This window comes from Crocodylus siamensis, chromosome 8, assembly GCF_052110815.1.
Source record: "Crocodylus siamensis isolate JL-2025a chromosome 8, ASM5211081v1, whole genome shotgun sequence".
Taxonomy (NCBI): domain Eukaryota; kingdom Metazoa; phylum Chordata; order Crocodylia; family Crocodylidae; genus Crocodylus; species Crocodylus siamensis.
The window spans coordinates 3,497,259-3,516,968 of record NC_143402.1 but is presented as its reverse complement, the minus strand read 5'-3'; the positions used below and the strand labels follow the sequence as shown (position 1 = coordinate 3,516,968).

Sequence of the window (19,710 nt, the reverse complement as noted above, 5' to 3'; positions counted from 1 at the left end):
TGGCGAGGTCCCCACAGCCGGCCGGCTCCCACCCTACATCGGCAGGGGCTCAGCGCCCCTACAGGCACCCCACGGCTCGTGCCACGCAGACCTGCCCCCTCCGAGCTCGCACGGGAGCGCAGAGGAAAGGAGAAATCGGGGCAGAGCAGGGCAAAAGGCTGGAACGGAGGAGGCCGGGAAGGAAAGACGGTGGAAAAGAGGCAAACAGGGGGAAAAGGCTGCAGCCATGTGCCTCCTTCCACACGCCGGGGTATTTTCAGGGCTGCTCCCATTCGCCAGTGAAGATGTTTCTGTTTTATTTCCATCTGCTCGCCTACAACAGCCTCTCCAAGGATGTGCTCAGCTCCACCTGTTGTTGACAGGGCTGGCCACCGATCGCCAGCTGACGCCCAGAGCCAGGGGGCAGGAATAAATCAAAGGCTGCTTTGTACATCCAAGTTTTTGTTCAATCCCTCATCCAGCCTCCCGGCTATTTTGGTCTTGGAGAAGGGACCCCGTGCCAGGGCGCTGTCCCTGTAAGGTCAGGGGAAGGCTCGTTCACAACAGCATCCCTGAACCTCCTTTTTCTCTTCTTTTCGGCTGCCTTCTGGCTCTCGCTGCGGCGGATGGACGGCTCGCTCTGCGGCCATGCACCGCGTCCACGCTGCTCTGCCCCCCATCGAGGGCTCGTCCTGTGGGGGATCAGGGCTGTCCCCGCTGGTTTAGCACCTCCGTAACGATTAAAAATGTCACCTTCTACTCCCAGAGCTCAAGCTGCAAGGCTTTGTCCGAGCCATCGTGAGGACAGGGCGATTCGCTCTCCGCCCGCACCACGGCAGGAACAGGCCTTACCCCGGCGGCAAGGGTTCATCTCTGTGCTGCCATCGTGGAGCAGGACGGTTAGGATGAGGGGGCTGAAAACTTTGCAAAGTCCGGTGTACCGCTGAGGAGCGGGGGTTGTGGGGTAGCACAACCGGTAGCGCACAGGGGACGGCGCTCTGCAAAGACTTCGCTTCCCCGACACATCCGGAGCCGATTCCAGAATATTTAGGACTCCTGGCATCCTGCTGGACGGAGGATTTCCCCGGGGAAATCCCAGCCTACCAACCCCGCCTGTTCAAAGTACAGGCAAGCAAACAACTGACCCGTCACGCTCTGAAGTGGCTGAAAAACCAGATTTTAAAAAAAAGAAAAAGCAATAAAGCCAGGGTCACTTTTATTTGCCTTCTGGTATCTGAGGTTAGACTGGTTCAGAGGCAGCTACTCTTTGCAGGCCGGAGGCCTGGAAACTTAGTGGAAAGAAGGTGGGAGCTGGGACCCTCGTGGCATCGAACACGCCCAGCAAACGCCCGGGAAGACGAAACCGCAGGAAGTGCCCGACAGGCAGGCCGCGGCAGCACTCTGCTCTGCCAGGCTCACCGCCCGGCCCCGAGACACGCGCTCCCGCTGCGTGCCACGCTGAGAAGAGCCGTGAGCCAGTGCAGACACTGCCCCGGGGGCTGAGGGACAGAGGGAACAGGGCTTCCCTGGTCAGCTCTAATTGCATTAAAAAACCGTGGTTGAAGAGCACTGTTGGGATTGCAAAGTCAGGGTTGCCTTCTCCCAGCGCCGTGCCTGACACCCAGGGTGCAGGAGGAGCAGCGCAGCGCCGGCTCTAAGCCACGGAGCCGGCTGGGCTCAGGCCGCCCCACGAGACCACCCTCCCCACGGTCGTGGCAACGTGGAGCCTCAGGAGACGCTGCGCCTCCTCCACGACACCCATCCCCTTCCTCTTCCCGCTGCCAGCGGGCACGTACAAGTCCTGCAGCACCGCAGATTTGCACAGAGGTGTGGACTGAGCCTGGCTATCAGATCGCCGCGGAAGTGGGCACGGCCAGCAGGTCACAAAACCCCCTCTTCATCAGCAGAGCGGGCAAATTCGACCCGGAGTCACTGCCCGCAAGCAGGCGCCCACGTCCCACTTTGGCGCAGCTGCTGGATTTGGCATCTCGGGCCTGCGAGACGTGCCCCAGGCTGTCGGTCACCGCCGCGCTCGGAGCCGTGGCTCACCAGGACAGTGCAGAAGCACGGGGCTCCCAGGGTCGCGCGGAGCGGGAAGGACCTGACGGTGAACCTGTCCTGGGCCACAGGAGAGAAGAGGCTGCAGAGGCAACCCGATTTCTGCCCGTTCCTAGCTTTGCAACCTTAACACTGCTCTTTTGCCACAATTTTTTAATGCAGTCAGAGCTGTTCACCCAGTCACCGGTGGCTGCTAGGGGCTGCGGGATCGTAGCGCAGGTCTCATCCCAGCGCTGACCTTAGCGCTGCGCGCTGATAAAGACCCAAGATACTTCTCCAGCCCTCCCGTCTCAGATATCCACACTGATTTCAACACTGTATCATATGCTGAAGACCTTTTTATGAATCGCAGCATGAGCCTCCCTCTGGTTTTGGCACGGAGCCACGCAGGCGCATCCTCGTTGCTCGCACGGAGGGGCATGGACATCCTAGTTAGACTTGTCCCTGGGCATTTACAAGGGGGGAAAAAAGCACTTTAGCACACAGGGCTAAGCCAGACTGCCTCGGGTGACGGTTGACAGGCCCTGGAGATTATTCAGTGCCATTGCAGCAGCCATTTGGGTCCATGACTCGATGCAATTCTGGTCTCCCCATACTGTTTAGCGTGCAACAGTCCCTGGCCCCGCGGAACAACTAGTGCAAAGCAAGCTAATGTCCTAGTCATTGTATTTTCAATAGCTAGACAGCGAGTGAAAGCCTTCAGATCTACCGGTTATGAATCCATATTAAGGCTAACCATCCCCACAGCTTCACAATGCTCAGCCCTGTGCTTATCTTTGCTCTCCCGGTCCGAAGAGATCAGCTTGCAGGGTTGATGGTGTATTTTGGTTGCTCTGACTAATTGTCAGGACATATGTCCCAAATTCTTTACAAGGAGAAACAAAGCTGTGAAGTCCTTTCCAGCAAGACCAGCGGGCTGGATTAGATGCAAAGGTTACCTTCCGAGGGCTCTGGTTTGGTCCAGTTACTTTTCTTTCTAACTTTAGAAAAAATCGTATTTTAAAGTGAGCCAGGGGAGGGAAAGAGGGAGCTCTGGTTTCTTTTCTTTTTTCAAGCTAATATCTACCCGCAACTCAGAGCAGCAAACTAATCCCGTTTTTGTCACGCAGCCAGCACAGGGGCTTCCTTGCCAAGTGTGATGGTGGCAACTTAGTGCATGGAGGACAACACGATCAAGAATGAATCCCACCGTAGTCGCTGCTGTCCAAACTAAGGAGACAGCCATTCGTTTAGTAAGAATTTAATATTCATGAATAACTTTGCTGTGGACCAAAATATTTCTCAGACCAGCCCTCACACCTTAGTGCTAATCGGATATGCTGAGCTGCTTTGCTGAGAAAATTCCTCCTTTGTTGTATTATTTAGCAGATGTGACTGAAATGCTTATCCCATGCAACCCTTCGACAGGCCAGGCCTGGGCACAGTTCATCTGTACCTGAAAAAATTAAATCCTTCCGACCTGGGGAAGCCAGGATCGGTGACAGGGGTCCGAGGTCGGTGGACCATGAGCGGACCGCCTGGCATCCGCTACCCTTCCCCGTCGCACGCCTGCAAGAAGCCTGGCCCTCGCTGCTCTAGCACACGGAAGCTATTTCGCCCTTTCTTGATGTGCGCTAAGGGTAAATGCAAAACTTAAACAATAGCGGAAGCAGCCGTGACTTTGTTCATGCTTGAGCAGATCCGATCAGGCATCTGGCTTGCCCAAAGCCACGAGGCAGAGTCAAGGGAGCGAAGGCGCCGGAGTCTGAACGCCTAACGGCGGTGCCGGACCGGGCACGTCGTTTTTGCACAGATCAAGGTAACTGCGTTGCAGGCATTCGACTGGCTTCAGAGCCCAACTCCCGCGTCCAAGGGGGCGTTGGTGCTTGGTGACTCCCCGGGGGACGGAAGAGTTTAGAGCCAAACTTGCTTTTTGGTGGGAACGAGTCGATTCATCAAAACCACACCGTGTCCCCCAGACTGGGGAGCTTCAGCAAAACCTTCATCAGGAAAAGACCTGCGGACCAGAACGAGACCGGGGAGACCCGGAGAGACCCTCGCCAAACAGCCCTCACCTCAGGGCAGGGCCTTGGATCTGGGTCCCCAAGCTAGTGACTATGGGGACATGACCTCCCCTCTCTTCCCAGGTCCATTTTAGGAGGGGTATTTAGGTTCCTGCATCACTTAGGTGTTTTCAAATTTGAATGCATCCATGTGCGATAAATCCTGGCAGGCAACACTCGCTTTGCAGGGGACCGCAGGCGGGGTTATTTGCCTTGTGATATCTAAGCAGCCCGAACACAGGTTACAAAACAAGGCACTTGTTTGCCCTCTCTGCAGCTGAGAAAATCAACCCAAGCAGCCCAGGGCCCAGGCGCTGGGCAGCGAGCGCTGGAGAGCGCCTTTGCTTCGGTCCGGCGCCAAGCAGCCGCATCAGCATCAATTTTCCCTTAGGGATGTTTTTTTAACTGCAACTTCGTCCTCTTTCGGGAAGAAGCGCGCCGTGCAGCTCAGCCTGGAAAGGAGGGGCCGAAACGGCGCACCCTCAAGGGACCCAGAAACTCCCAGACATGCCCTGGCCCACCACGACGCTGCCAGCAGGGCTCTGGGAGGAGATGCTGGCCTTTAGCAAGCCCCCCGCCTCTGCCACAGTGCCGGCCCTCCCCGAAACCAAAACCCCGAGAGCCAAGACTACGTATATGGGCTCCCACGGAGTCAGAGGAGATACTCCGGCAGCTTAAGTAGCTCCAGGTCCTCGCTCTGATAACAGGGAAGAGTTTTCCTCTCCGTTCCCCTCTTCTGTGGAAACCCCCGCCCGGTACCCCGCTGGCCATCCCCACCCCAGGGACCTCATTCGTGTCGTGTGCTATGGCCGGGAGAGGAGGAGGGGAGGGAACAGGCTCTTCTCTGCCAGGTGGCCAGGCTGGTGCTCAAATTTCAGCTATGAAGGGCAGCTTTCCACCAAGGTGGAAATAGCAGAGGAGCTTTTTCCTGCCACCCTTTTTTTGCATGCAGCTGCAGGCGCGAGCACGTTATTCCCTCTCTCCGGTACCCGTCGGGCTACACGGCCCTTGTACGAAGCCGTGGGAGGAACGATTCGGCCCGGACCAAGCGCTTCGGCGCGTGTCTGATTTCACGCGCAGGAGAAAATGCACTGAGACCAGTGAAAGTCCTCATGGGCTTAAAGCTAAGTCCCCGAGCTTTGGGGCTGGCTCCAGGCCTCACATGGTAAAATGCCCGGAGAAGTAGCTGGACAGGGACAGTAGGGAACCAGCCTGGCCACGTACAACTCCTGGCCAAGCGTCTGAATGAAATGGAGAGTCGGCTCCAAGGGGCAGAGGGGAAAGGGCAGTGTGAAATGAGTGACCAGCTTCCACGACAGATGCATCGTGTGCTGAAAAGGAGTAGGGGGCTCACGGTCTTTCTGAAACAAGTTCACCGCCGCCAGCCAGCTCCTGCAGCCTCTCCGCTGGCCCCCGCTGCCGTCTTCCCGTGGGGGCAGCTTCCCACCGACACGCAGCAGGTCGGCTCCTGGCCGTGGCCACGCTCAGTCACCCCAGGGGCAATGTCGGTAGCCGCGCCGGCGTCAGGGGAGGGTAGGATGGCGCTCAGGACCCGCAGGCGAATTTTTAGCTGGTTGGAGCTAGCCAGACAAGGGGGTAGCAGGGAGCTTGCACGTCTCTCCCCACAGCCAGGATCTGGCGTGCTTGGCCTGGGCAATCCTTACAAAAATATCTTCCAATAGGGAAGAAAACAAATCAAAGAGAGCAGCCCCAAGTCAGCTGGAAGGTGCCTTTCATCCCCAACCACCAAAGCCAGAGCGCCTGCTGATCCAGGCCACAGAACAGAGGAGAGCAGCTCACGAGGGGAAATTAAAAATACACATATAAACTGCAGCGTGCCATGGCCTCGTCTCCAAAGAGCTGCCGAGAGCAAGAGGGAAAACGCTGCCGAGCGTTTCGTTAGCTCCCCGGCCGTTCCACGGAGTCAACATCCCCAGACTACTTCACGCCTCCTGCCAGGACTGCAGCCGCAGGACAGGCCAGCGGCCGTGTTACGGGACCTCACAAACACGAACGGGCCGAGCTCTTCTCTTATCCCCAGCCGTGGGTTTGGAGGAAGGCGTGTACAAAATCGGCACCCTAGCTCGTCCAATATGAACGTGCAAGTATTTGCTAACACGTGCTCGTCCCCACACCCCGGACCTGTCAGGACCGCCCTTCCACCTGCTGGCGTCAGGGTGCTGGTCAGGGACAGACGGGCACCGCGATGTTTGCAGAAAGGCCGCCGACCCCAGAACAACACTCTGCAACGATGGCAACTGCTGCCTGTTTTAAATCACTGGGGGACGACGTCTTACAGGGCTCGGAGGCAGAGCCGTTCGTGGCAGTCTAGCAAGGCTCTGCCCAAAACCCAGCCAACGTCCTGCTGCGGAGCCGGCTCCCAGGGCCCCACATTGCCCATTGCAGCCCTGCCCCGCTCGGCTCTGCAGTGGGTCCCAGGGCTGCCGTGGAGCTGGAGCCCCCGGGAAGACCCGAGCCCTCGGGACCCAGGAGCCGAGGCTCCCGTGTGCTTTGCCGTGCACCCGGGGGCCAAGAAACCCTGGCCGGGGTGCGGTGTCAGGGCCTCCAGGCTCCTTGAAAGAAACCTGGAAACCTTCGGGAAGCCAAAGCTTCCTACAGGAGCCCCCCAGGAGTTCACAGGGGCAGACAGGTAGGGAAAGCAGGGCTGAAGGGCCCTGTTCTTCCAAGCTGGAAACCTTCCCGGGGAAGTCCAAAAATGCCACGGCTGTTCAGGCCCAAGAGCAGAAGCCTTCTGCAGGAGGGGAATGCCTCTCCAGCCCCGCTGCTCTCCTCCCCGCCCTTCCCCGAGTCCCGGCGGCGGCTGACACCTAGCGTTGCCCGCTGGCAGCACAGACGGCTGGGGCAGGACGCTGGAGGGGCACTGCACGCACACAGGGAGGGTGGGGCCTGGCTTGTGCCCGAGGCAAGCAGGGGCATGCAGCGCAGGCCCTTCTGGAGCTGCGCCCCGGCCCTCGCTGCTGGGGCTGCGTGGCTCCATGAAGGAGACGCGCGCGTGCGCACCCATGCGAATGCATGTGCGTGCGCGTGCGCACCCATGCGAATGCATGTGCGTGCGCAAGCGCCCACAAGATCCTGGCACTCCCTGGGAGAAGGGAGGCATAGGGCACAGGGGGGCGGCTCTGTCCCTGTTGGTCTCAGAGGGCCACGCTCTGAGCCCCCAAAAGGCTTAGACCCCCCCGTGCGCCCTCTGCTCATGGCCGCGCTCTCGCTTCCAGGTGAGAGCGGTTTTGTGGTCATGGGATAGGCATGAACTGCTGGCCGGAGAGGCTTACCTCCCCCAACACACGTGAGGACTGGGATGCCGGGCACTACTGGGGTGGGCGGAGGGCAGCACCCAACGCCAGAGAGCCCGTATCAACATTAGCTTTGCAGAAGGGGTGTCATTAAAGCCTTGTGCTCTCCTGAGCCAGCACGTGCTGGCAACTCAGGGCCCCGCCAGGCCACAGGCGAGGATTTTCTCCCCATCTCTCTTCCCCGAAACACGGCTTAAATTAGCCAGCGCTTCCTATGCACCACCCTCCTGGGGCAGGACGAGCACGCGAGGAGGCAGTGGGGCATCTGCAGAGAGAGGAAGACAGACAGCAGAGGCACAAGAGGCCCCGGGCATCACCCCGAGCCTCCGGGCTGGGCTTCTCGGACCCCAAGAAGCAAGACGTCCCGTCCACGCAGACCCCAGACCCCGCAGGACCCCTCGTTGTGCTCGGCGGCTCTGGCTCGCAAGGCACCAGCGACCGGCTGGAAGGGCGACACTGCTCCCCCGACACACGCACCGCGCCGCACGGCTGCTGGCCAAGACCTGGCCTGCTCCTTATCATTGTGCACTCACTCAAGCTCACCACATCCTTAGAGGCATGAGCTCATGGCCTATTTCAAACTTAAAAATAGCCCTTGGCAATCACAACGGTAACCACAACAAATGACTCACTGGTTGGGAACGCCAGCTGTTTGTCTCCCCGGCGAAAAAACTACCTACACGTTTCGGGGCGCTACAGCCCCCACCTCACTAAGGAATCGCGCCGCTTCGGGCAGCTCCGAGTCGTCGCTAAGGGCGGCCCGAAGCAGAACCAGGCACGAGCAAAGGGCTGGCCGCGCCCGGGCGACAGGCACCAGCCGAAAACCTGCACGACGTGTGCAAGTGCCAGGCGTGGGCTTCAGTTCACACAAGTCACGACGGCTCTGCTGCAGCCCTCGGCCACCCCAGACCCACAGAGGTGGGGTGCAGCGGGGGAAGGAAGTCTTCTCCTGGATGAACTTCCCACCCAGTCCCTGGGCCTGCGAAGAGTGGAGAGCACGGGAATCCTACCAATGTAACGCGCTCACTGGTGTCCCCAAGGGAGGGAATAAATATCATTTTGCAGATGGGGAAATCAAGACGTGACCCAGCTGCACGACCTGGCCCAGGACACAGACAAGCAGCACGATCCTCCTCTCTCTTCTCTGTGCACATCGGCAGGAGTCGACGGACCGACTCCCCCGTGCTCAGCTTCTCCGGTGACTTGCCACGCCTGGCGTTTCACAGGACGCAAAGACACGTGTCCGTCTTACCCGGCACTGGAGGGGAGGGCTAGGATTCAGTGTCCGAGATAAGTCGGAGGACTGGTCCAGAAGGAATCGGTGCAGGCTGCTGAAAAGGACCTGGGGTGACAGGGGACAAGCAGCTGACTATGAACCAGCAGTGTGCCGTCTCTCGCTCTCCAGGAGGGCGGTGAAGCACGGGAACAGGCTGCACAGAGGTGGGGGACTCTCCATCCTTGGAGGTGTTTAAGACCCAGCTCGACAAAGCCTTGGCTGGGATGATGCAGCTGGGGCCGGCCCTGCTTGGAGCAGGGGGTTGATGCGACTTCCTGAGGTCCCGTCCAACCCGAATTTTCTGCGTGAGCAGCTGGGACAGGAGCAGTATGGTCCGCTCCTGCACGCACAGAGAACGAGGCGTGAAATCCGCCCTCGCCCTCTGCATCCGCGATCCAGCCTCCATACGACGATGCCGCCTAAGCGTCTCAATGCCCCTATGAACTTGACCCTTAGCATTGAAATCAGCCGGTCACATTAGGAGGAGGCTGGATCTCAGAGCCTCCCCTTCCTCCCTCTGCATTTTTGCAGCCCGGGACCGGCCAGGGGAGGAACGATAACGCTCCGACGTCACGTCGAGCCCTCCGGCGACCGGTGCCTGCCAGCAGCCTGTTCAGTCGGCGTTTACCCCCGCGCGCCCAGCTCAGCCGGAAATCCTGCCTCAACCCCCTAGGCGAGATACAAGACTCGGCGTTTCCTTAAAACAAGAGTCAAGCAGCTCAGACACGTCCCCCAGGCACATCCCGTCTGCGAAACACCGCTCAGCGCATTTCGATCCAGGGCCTGCTTGCCTAGGAGACCGCTCAAGGGGTGCACCAGCGGTGTTGGCAAGTCCTTCTCGCCGACGAGCCTGTCTCGGACCTGGGCCCCGGCCTCAGACTGGGCAGCTCGGGGCTGTTGGAGGCTTTAGAGCCCAGACAGAAAACAGGAACGTGAAAAGCATCTGCGTCGTGATAGTGCCTTGAAGCCAGATCCCTGGACTGGCAAATAATGCAGCGGTCCTGCCCTTCAGGACTTACTTGGAGAGCTTATCATTTCTCCTGATCCCAACACTGTCCACTGGTCACCCAAGAGCCAAATAAAGCAGGAAGAGTTAAGACACTTACTTATAGTTTCATAGCTGGTCGGGTCGGAAGGGACCTGAGCAGATCATCGAGTCCGACCCCCTGCCATGGCAGGAAAGAGCACTGGGGTCAAACGACCCCAGCAAGGTGTTCATCCAGCCTCCTCTTAAAGCCCCCCAGGGCAGGAGCCAGCACCACTTCTCTTGGAAGTCGGGCCCAGGTCCTAGCCGCCCTGACCGTGAAGTCGCGCCTCCTGATAGCTAACCTGAATCTCCCCTCTGCCAGCTTGTGGCCGCTATTCCTGGTCACTCCTGGCGGTGCTTGGGACTCCCCCAGTGCCTGCTGGTCCCCCCTGACTAGTTTGTAACAGGCCGCAAGATCCCCCCTCTGCCTTCTCTTGTGGAGACTGAACAGGTTCAGGTACCACAGCCTCTCCTCGTAGGGCCTGCCCTGCTGCCCCTGACTATGCAAGTGGCCTCCTCTGGACGCTCTCCATGCTGGCCACATCCCTCCTGAAGTGCGGCGCCCAGACCTGGACGCAGGACTCCAGCTGTGGCCTAACCAGTGCCGCACAGAGGGGGAGGATCACCTCCCTGGACCTGCTCGAGATGCATCTGTGGATGCAGGACAAGGTGCGGTCGGCCTTCCTGACCGCGTCCCCACGCTGCCGGCCCATGTTCATCTTGGCATCGATGACCCCCAGATCCTTTTCCACCTCTGCCCTGACAAGAGGGGAGGTCCCCAGCCTGTAGGTACGGTGCTGGTTCTTCCTCCCCAGGTGCAGCACCTTGCACTTGTCGGTGTTGAATCCCATCCTGTTCTCGTCCGCCCACCCCTGTAATCTGTCTAGGTCTGATTGCAGCCTATTCCTCCCTTCTAGCATGCCCACATCCCCCACATCTTAGTGTCATCAGCAAATTTGAGCAGGTGCTTGTTACCCCCTCGTCCAAGTCGCTGATGAAGATGTTGAACAGTGCGGGCCGGAGGACCCAGCCCTGGGGGACCCCACTGCCCACATCCCTCCGGGTCAAACGTGACCCATCCGCCACCGCCCTCTGGGCGCGGCCCTCCCGCCAGTTGGCGACACGTCTGACTGTGGGGGTGCCAACACCGCAGCCCCCAGTTTCTTAATGAGAACGGGGGAAGAGACCGTGTCGAAGGCCTCTGAAAGTCAAAGATGACGGTGTCCACTGCTCCCCCTGCGTCTAAGGATTTGGTGACCTGGTCGTAGGAGGCCGCCAGGTTGGTCTGACAGGACCTGCCCCAACGAACCCGTGTTGGTTGCCCCCGAGCATAACCCCCCCGGCCCCTCGTGGACATGTGCCAGGATAACTCTCTCAAAAAGCTTACCCAGGACCGAGGTAAGACTGACTGGCCTATAGTTCCCGGGCCCTCCTTCCTCCCTTTTTTGAAGATGGGAGCCACGTTGGCCTCTTCCAGTCCTCCGGCCCCAACCAGAGCCCCACGAGTGCTCGTACACCCGTGCCGGGGTCCCACAAGGACCTTGGCCCATTCCCTCAGCGCTCGGGGGTGGAGATCGTCCGGACCCGCTGACTTGAACACGTCCAGTCCCGCCGGACGCTCCCTGACTGGATCCGCCCTGACCCTGGGCCTGGGTGCGCCTCCCCGGGGCCTGAGGGGGGCCAGTGGGGGGCCGACCCGGTCCCCGCTCAGGAAAATGGAGGCAAAGAAGTCGTTAAACACGTTGGCTTTGTCGTCTGGTGTGACAACCAAGTTTCCTAGCGTGTCTTGCAGGAGCCCCATGTTACCTGGTACCTTCTTTTTGCCCCCTCTGTATTTAAAAAAGGACTTCTTGTTGTCCTTCATCCGGGTCGCTCATCCCAGGCCCATCTCCGCCTTGGCCTCCCTGACCCCCCTGCATCCCTGAGCCACCGCAGTGTAGTCCTCCCTGGGGGTGGCCCCCCCGCCATCCGGTGTGCGCCTCCCTTTTAGCTAGGAGACGCGCCCGGATGCTTTTGGTGGCCGCGGGGGCTTGTGCGCCCTCCTGCCCCCTTTGATCCTCGTTGGGATTACCTCCCTTTGGGCTTGGAGGATCGTCTCCTTGAGGAGCGACCACCCTCCTTGGACACCCGCCCCCCCCCTCCGGGACCTCAGCGCCTCCCCGACTAGTCTCCTTAGCTCGGTGAAGTCGCCCTCCTGAAATCCAGGGCCGCTGCCTTGCTGCCGGCCTTGGCCACCTTGCGCTGGATGGTGAATCCCAGCAGGCGACGATCGCTGTCGCCCAGGGGGTCGAGCCCCCGCAGCCCCCGCACCAGGTCCTCACCTGTGGCCAGCACCAGGTCCGACAAGGCGTCCCCCCTGGGGGGGCTGGGCACCTCCCGGGTCAGACGGAGGTCCTGCATTTGGGCTACGTGAGCGGTCAGACCTGGCTGATGCTCTTCCCAGCAGATGTCTGGAAAGTTCAGGTCCCCCATGACGACTTAATGACCTCCGTGAGCTGACGTAAGCATCCTGGTCGAGCTCCTCCCCGTGGCCGGGGGGTCTGTAGTAGACCCCCACCGTTAAGTCTCTTTCCCCGCGAGCCCCTTGTATCCTAACCCGGAGCACGTCCGTGTGCCCTCCCCTGGCTCTGTGCTCCCTGGGGAGGGTGTGTGTGCCTCCTTGGTGTAGAGCACCACAGCCCTGCCCTTCCTCCCCATCCTGCCCCTCCCGTACAGCCGATTGCCCCTGACATTCGCCGCCCAGTCTGTAGGGACACGGCTACACGGCCCCTGTGTCTGAGACCAGACACGGGCATTTGGGGAGGGAAGAAGCTAGCCCAGGGTGCAGCAAACCTAGCAATATCACATTCGCATCTCTAAAGGGAGACGCAGGTTGCCAGGCCCCTCAGGTGAGGCCCAAACCAAGCAATCCCCCTCTTTGCCCCAGTGCAAATAATGCAGGCAGCTGACAGCTCGGGAGCACCCAGCCCAAGTCAAACAAAGAGGGAGTGGCTCAAGTCCTACCGAGTTCAAATGCTTCCCACAACTCTGGGCACTGCTTTTGAGAAACCTTCCTTGTTTCTATGATCCTACCCCCAAGCTCCTGGCAGCCAGGAGGGAGCTATAGTCTGGCTTTCGTGGCTACCCACAGGTGGATGTTTGACCTCGCCGGCAGGTCCTACCCCTGAAAGTGCTGTTGAGTGCAAGATGCCCGCGAGGTCCTGGACGATGCCTGCAGGCCCATAGAGGGGATGGGAAAAAGCCCTTTCACAGGTCTCCACGCTTTGCACGGAGCAGAGAAGGAAGGACAGACCTCGCGTTAGCTTTGCAGGCCACCCCCTCCAAAACTACCCTGTTTGCTGAGCAGCTCCTTCTTAGAAGGGCCATGACTTCCCCCCCACACACATTTTTTCACCACCCTGTTGCCAACACATGTCCTGGCAGCTTACTTCCCCAGTAGCCTTCTGACACAGGGGGAGCTGACCCTTTAAGAGGTTTGGAGACTATGGTGGTGGTGCTTTTTTGTCCAGGCCCAGGTGATGGGTTCGGATGCAGGGGTCGATGGCTGGGTCAGGTGATAACCAGGGGCCAAGGCTTCCTCTATAGGGGCACTTCAGACAGCGGGAGGGGAGGCTTTGCCAAGACAGCATGCTAGAGCAAGAGGCTGCCTGTGCCAGTGAAGCCTTGATAAAGGGCTAAGTGAAGAGCTGCGACTGCCAGGCAGGTGGGGAGCTCTGCAGCAGAGAGCTGGAGCCTCAGGAGGGAAGAGGCCTGATGCTGCACCCGGTCGCAGGAGCTGGGGGGGTTGGAGAAGGACCCACCGAGCTCAGCAAAGAGTGGACGAAGCCAGGCTGGGGGGAGCAGTTGCTTTGTGCAAGGATCCAGGGGCAGCTTGAGACCTCCAAGAAAGGGAAACTGAGGCAACGGAGGGGCCGTGTCCCTGCCCTCCTACCCTAGTGATCTGAGTATTGAGACCCTCCACCTCCAGCACAAAAAACACTCCCCCCACCCCCCGAGGCTTTGGGAGACTCCAGGGAACTGTGTTCAGGGCAAAAATCGGCACGGGCCTGCTTTGACTAGGTGGGCACGGGACTGCCTGTGCCCCGTAGCTGCAGAAAGCAGGATCGGTGCCACATTCCCATGTTGGCAGGTGATTGCTGCCATAACTTGTGCAAACGCAGGGGAGCAAGTGGGGCTTACCCCGATACTGATCCTCCAATGCAGGCTACTCCAAGACGCTTGTTTAAGAGCAGGGGGTTTGTTCGTAACCAGCGGCTCCTTGGGGGTCCACCCAGTGCTGAGTTAGCTGTAGCAAATCTCTCCGAGCACAACTCTCCTGGGCTTTCTACCCCCTGCCTGCAGCAGGCTTGTGAAGCGGAGACTATTTATGCAGCCAGAGAGGATAGGGCTGATATTAAGCAGATCATTCATCACCCACCCAGCACTGCTTGTGCCAGACCACCACCAGCTGACATGGGCAACTGCTTTGAGCCCTATGCCGGAGTTAACTCCAAGCACAGGGGTCCCGATCCTCCACATAACTAACCAACGAGCCCAGGGCTCCAGGGAAGGGCTTTTTGTGGCATTCTGCTGCAATTACTCGGCAGAGAAGCAGAGCACGGTCTTTGCAGAGAAGTCTTAGTTGTGGCCGTTCTCACGAGATGATTGATTTGCTTCGCTGCTAAAAATAAGGACTTGCAGGATGTGAGGGAAGGCGGGTCTGTGTGCTGGCCCCACCAGCATCCTTTCTGGCTGATAAGCAGCACTAATAACCCCGTCTTTCCCCATCGCACTCCTCCAGCACGTCCCCCACAACCAGCACTACCAGGTCTAAATGCACCCAGCAACATGGGCACCCATGGGTGTCCGGTATTTCTCAGGCTTTTCTCTTCCATTTCAAACCATCCTTTGGGACCCGTTGTAGGCTAAAGGATCAGACATCCAGCCTTTGAGCAGCCTGCCTGGGTGTCCTCCTGCTAACTGGTTTGAACCAAGGTGCTCAAATTCCCACGCCTTAGGGAGAGGGTGCCTGCGGGTGGGTTTCTGAAGGCTGGCAGGGGCCGGGTTACAAGAGCGACCATGCACAAGGTGGATGTGGCTGGATAACGGGGACAAAAGGCTGGGTAGCGATGCACGTTATGTATCCGATTTAGACAGTTAATAAACTTTTATGAGCCCAGACTCACTTCACTGGATGATTTCCCACAGTGACAATGAGCAGATAAAAGCCTGGGTCCCCAGACCAGAAACCTGCATTCTTCTAGCTCCCCCTACCACCACCGTGCTATATACTGCCCCGGTGACACGGGCAAGCTATATACTGCCCCAGTGACACGGGCAAACTTCAGGTCTCATGCAGAAAAAAGCAGACGGTAGCAGTACTGCCCTTTTCCTGATCTTATCATATCACCCCCTCCCCTTTCCTACTTGGTTTTGAGGGCTTGGGACTATTCTGTATCTTGTTTCTACCCCATCTGTGCCTGGCCCTTGGGTACTGCTCTATCTTCACGGCAGAGAAAAGGATGTGCTCTAAGCTACTCGGTAAATGGCTCGTGTTTGGAGTTTGTTGCACACTTGCTGCCGTGAAGAGCACTCTGTGCTGCTCTGGATGTGCTCCAGCTGAGGCAAGGGGCAGGGGCAGCCTTGGGGACAAACCAGCTGGGCAAGGGGTGAAGCATTGCACCAAGCGGGAACCACACATGGTGAGCTGTGCAAAGGCTCCCTGTGCCCTCAAACTGTTCCTCACCTGCTGAACTCTGCAGCCTGAGCCAGCATTTCTTCACCCTTTTCCTTAGTACTCGCCAAAAGCCACTGAGAAGCAAACCCTGCAGCGACGGGCACCTCCTGTCACACTGGCATCAATGGGATTTGTAGATAACCAACACCCTGCTGGACCAGGGGCTTCATTCTTTACATTTATGTGCAATGTGTGCGTTTAATCTGCATCACTACGACAACAAAGCAGTGGAGATGCTCAGGAGGAAGAAGAGGATGAGGATTTGGTATGGGGAATTATTTCCAGCGTAAGCATTTGCAGGGTGTAGCGGCTTGCTCTAAAAAGCTTTACGACAATGTGCACGTGTGCATGCACGCGCAAGGGAAGCTGCTTGGTGCTTCAAAACCTCAGTGAAAATCCAAGCGAGGATACAGCTGGAAGGCACCCACACAGCGCCTGCTTCCCAAGCCGGACCTGATCGTCCCACCGATACCTTGAACAGGAGCACCACCCACGAAGCACTTGCAGCAGGGGCGACGACCGTGCACGAGCTGTTGTTCAGGAACTGCCGCAACAAGCTATTCACCCGAGACGCGAGCAGAGGGGCTCTCGCCCCGGCCCCCAGCCCCTACTCAGGCACCAGAAACTTTGCCTGCGCGGGCTGGGATAGTAGGATGGAAGCCACCGCACATAGCACCGTCCTCCCAAAATGGGCTGTGGAGACGGAAACGCGCATTTTGGCAAAATCACTTTTAATCGTTCGGAGTCCTGGCGTCTCGAGAGCCGTGTGGTTAAAATTCCTTTCCAAGTCCAAGTCGCCTAAACGAAACGCAAGGACCCTCTTCCTCCCACGGACACTGTGCCAAAGATTGGGCACAACAGAGCCGAGGGTTGAGGTATTTCTGGTGAGACACGTATATCTTACAGAGGAGAACTGTCAGTTGACTGAACTAAAAAACACTTGGTGACACTTAAAACATCCCTTGTGCAAACATCACGAGCCAGAATTTGTCAGGGTTACAATAAAGAGATGATTTGCATTACGGAAAAGAGATGATTTGCATCATCTCGGCCAAGACAAGGGTCGGGTAATCCCGAACGTATACCGCCCTACTGAACGCTTCGACAAATGATTGCTGCTTTTGAGTCTGCGCGCAGCTAGCTCAGGAGAAGTCAATGAGCTGAAAAGAAGGGGGTTAAGTCGCATCAGACAGGCTTTCTGTACACCGTGGGGCAGAGGAACACAGAAAATGTAGAACTTGGGAAGGGAAAAGTTAACTTCTGGAAGAAAGCCTTCAGCGGTGCACACACGCTGCATCTCCGAACAGCACGTGTGCACGCAGGGGGGCCAGGTCTGTCCGTGCTACCAGAAAGCAAAAGGTAGCTGCATTTTATGGAAATATTGCTCTAAAATGCAGGGCTGAATCAGCCTTGAGAAGGTGCCATGCTACACTGCAGTATCTGACATCACTTCCACGCCGCGGGTTCGTGCTACGCATCTGGGCTTTGCGTGCACAACGGGGTCTCACTTAAACAAAGCCTCCGAAACGCATGCCAGGCAGGAGGTTTTGGCGTGTTTTGGTCTTCAATAGGTTTAAAAACCCACCACGCTTTTCCCCTGAGGAAGAATTGTGCCCTTGTAGCCGAACAGGTCGCACAACCTGTTGCAGTAGAAGCATTCGTTCGGCTGGAAAGACCCTCTGGACCCGATCCTGTGGCCAAGTGTGAGAAATGCACTTGTACCTCCGCTGTAACAGCGCCATGCTAAAAACCCAAGGGTTTTAACTGGCCTCCTATTTTTGCATGTATGATGTTAACTGTGACACACCTCGCCGGGATTTTTCTAGCTACTTTTACGGCAGAATGAATTTTTATTTGCTGATGGCTTCTGAGCAGAAGAGGGCTTGGGTTGCATTCAGGAATGCAGTAGCTGGGGAGGGGGGACGAAAAAGGCCGTCTCAAAAATGAAGAATGTGGGTGGGCTTTTTTGGCTTTTTTTTTTTTTAAAGAAAACTTGAAGTTGGAAATGCTGAGGCCTTATTTGGTGACAGATACGAATCGATATAGTTCCAAGGATGTTTGCAGAAACTGGGTTAACCGTTCACTCTGTTCCCCCCGTCCCCTGCACACAGCGCTTGGACAAGTTCAGAAGAAAGGCAACTAACTCTTCCCAGGTTTGCCCATTTTAACCTGACTGGGTGGTTTAGCGGGGAGGGACAGAGCAGGGGTCCTCAAGCTTTTCAGGTGCGAGACACCCCTTGCAAGCTCCCACTTTCATCAGCTCTTTTCTGCCTCCCCAAAACACGAGAGCAATTCGTTCGGAGCGCCGGGAAAGCAGAGGGGGGCTCCGCTCCCGTCCGAGCTGCCCTGCCGCGCTGGCACGCGGAGCAGCGCTACCCGCGCGTGGCACCCCGGGGGAGGCTCCCTGGACCCGGACCCGAATCGGATCCGGGGCTGAACTAGAAGCCGAGCGGGCTGGAAAGCCGCAGCCCCGCGCCAGAGGCGGGCAGACGGAGACCCTCCGCCCGACTTACCTGCCAGCTGCTGCGCCAGGGAAGCGCCGGCTCCGGGGACGGAGGCTCGCGGGAGTGCCGATGCCCGCAGCCCCGAGCGAGGTCTCCCGCCCCGCCCCGCCCGCCCGCGGCCGCGACCGAGCCCGGGGGCGGGGCTGCGGGGCGGGGCGGGGTGCAGCGCCGAGCACCCGCGCCCGCACATCGCGGGAAGACCGGCCCGCCCCGTGCGCAACAACCGCGCCGGGAATCTGGACCCGCCGCTCGTGCGGAGCGCCGTCCACCGCGGCGCGGGGGCTGCGCAATAAACGTCCACCCGCCACTCGTGCGGAGCACCCGCCGCACCGCGGCACGGGGACTGCGCAATAAACATCCACCCGCCACTCGTGCGGAGCGCCCGTCCACCGCGGCGCGGGGGCTGCGCAATAAACGTCCACCCGCCACTCGTGCGGAGCACCTGTCACACCGCGGCGCGGGGGACTGCGCAATAAACGTCCACCCGCCACTCGTGCGGAGCACCCGTCGCACCGCGGAGCAGGGGGCTGCGCAATAAACGTCCACCCGCCACTCGTGCGGAGCACCCGTCGCACCGCGGCGCGGGGGACTGCGCAATAAACGTCCACCCGCCACTCGTGCGGAGCACCCGTCGTGCCGTGGAGCGTGGGCTGCGCAATAAACGTCCACCGGCCACTCGTGCGGAGCACCCGTCGCACCGCAGAGCAGGGAGCTGCGCAATAAATGTCCACCGGCCACTCGTGCGGAGCACCCGTCGCGTTGCGGCGCGGGGGCTGCGCAATAAACGTCCACCCGCCACTCGTGCGGAGCACCCGTCGCACTGCGGCGTGGGGGACTGCGCAATAAACGTCCACCCGCCACTCGTGCGGAGCACCCGTCGCACCGCGGCACGGGGACTGCGCAATAAACGTCCACCCGCCACTCGTGCGGAGCACCCATCGTGCCGTGGAGCGTAGGCTGCGCAATAAACGTCCACCGGCCACTCGTGCGGAGCACCCGTCGCACCGCAGAGCAGGGAGCTGCGCAATAAATGTCCACCGGCCACTCGTGCGGAGCACCCGTCGCGCTGCGGCGCGGGGGCTGCGCAATAAACGTCCACTGGCCACTCGTGCAGAGCACCCGTCGCGCCGCGGCGCGGGGGCTGCGCAATAAACGTCCACCAGCCACTCGTGCAAACTGCAAAGTAACTATTGCATCATGGACTGGCGAGCCACGCAATAAATGTCCACCGGCCACTCGTGCGGACTAACCATCGCGCCACGGACTGGTGAACTGCGCAGTAAATGTCCACCAGCCACTCGCGCAGAGTAACTATCACACCATAGACTGGTGAGCTGTGCAATAAATCTACATCAGCCCCCCGGGCGACATAACGATCACACCTTGAACAACTAAACCACGCAATAAACGTAGACCAGCCACTCATGCAAAGTAAATATTGCTCCATGAACTGGTGAACTGCACGACAAATCTAGACCGGCCCCATGAGCCACATAATCACGCACGCCATCCACACAATAAATCTAGACTGGCCACTTGTGCAAATTATCGCACCATGAACAAGTGAGCCCCTCAATAAACGTAGGCCAACCACTCCTGCAAAGTAATGATCACGCCATGGATGGGTGAACCGAGCAATAAATTTACGCCAGTCATTTTGTGCAAAGTAATTATCACCAATAAAAACGTCCATCTAGCTCTAAAAAGAGCCAACCAGCTACAAAGTTAGTGCTTGGAAATGTGCCACAACTCTGTAGTGGGTTTCATTTCAATGTGCAGCAGGGCCCTTATGCA

At 58.7% G+C, this 19,710-nt stretch overlaps 1 protein-coding gene across 1 annotated transcript in view; it reads right to left on the bottom strand.

Moving 5' to 3' along the window:
- FHL1 (four and a half LIM domains 1) overlaps positions 1-18,071 on the bottom strand; it is a 29,077-nt gene extending 11,006 nt beyond the window's left edge. The window contains exon 1 of the mRNA XM_090058927.1: positions 17,926-18,071. The gene's annotated coding sequence lies outside the window, so the exon portion shown is untranslated. The remainder of the gene's footprint in view (positions 1-17,925) is intronic.
- Between the last annotated feature and the right edge of the window lie 1,639 nt (positions 18,072-19,710).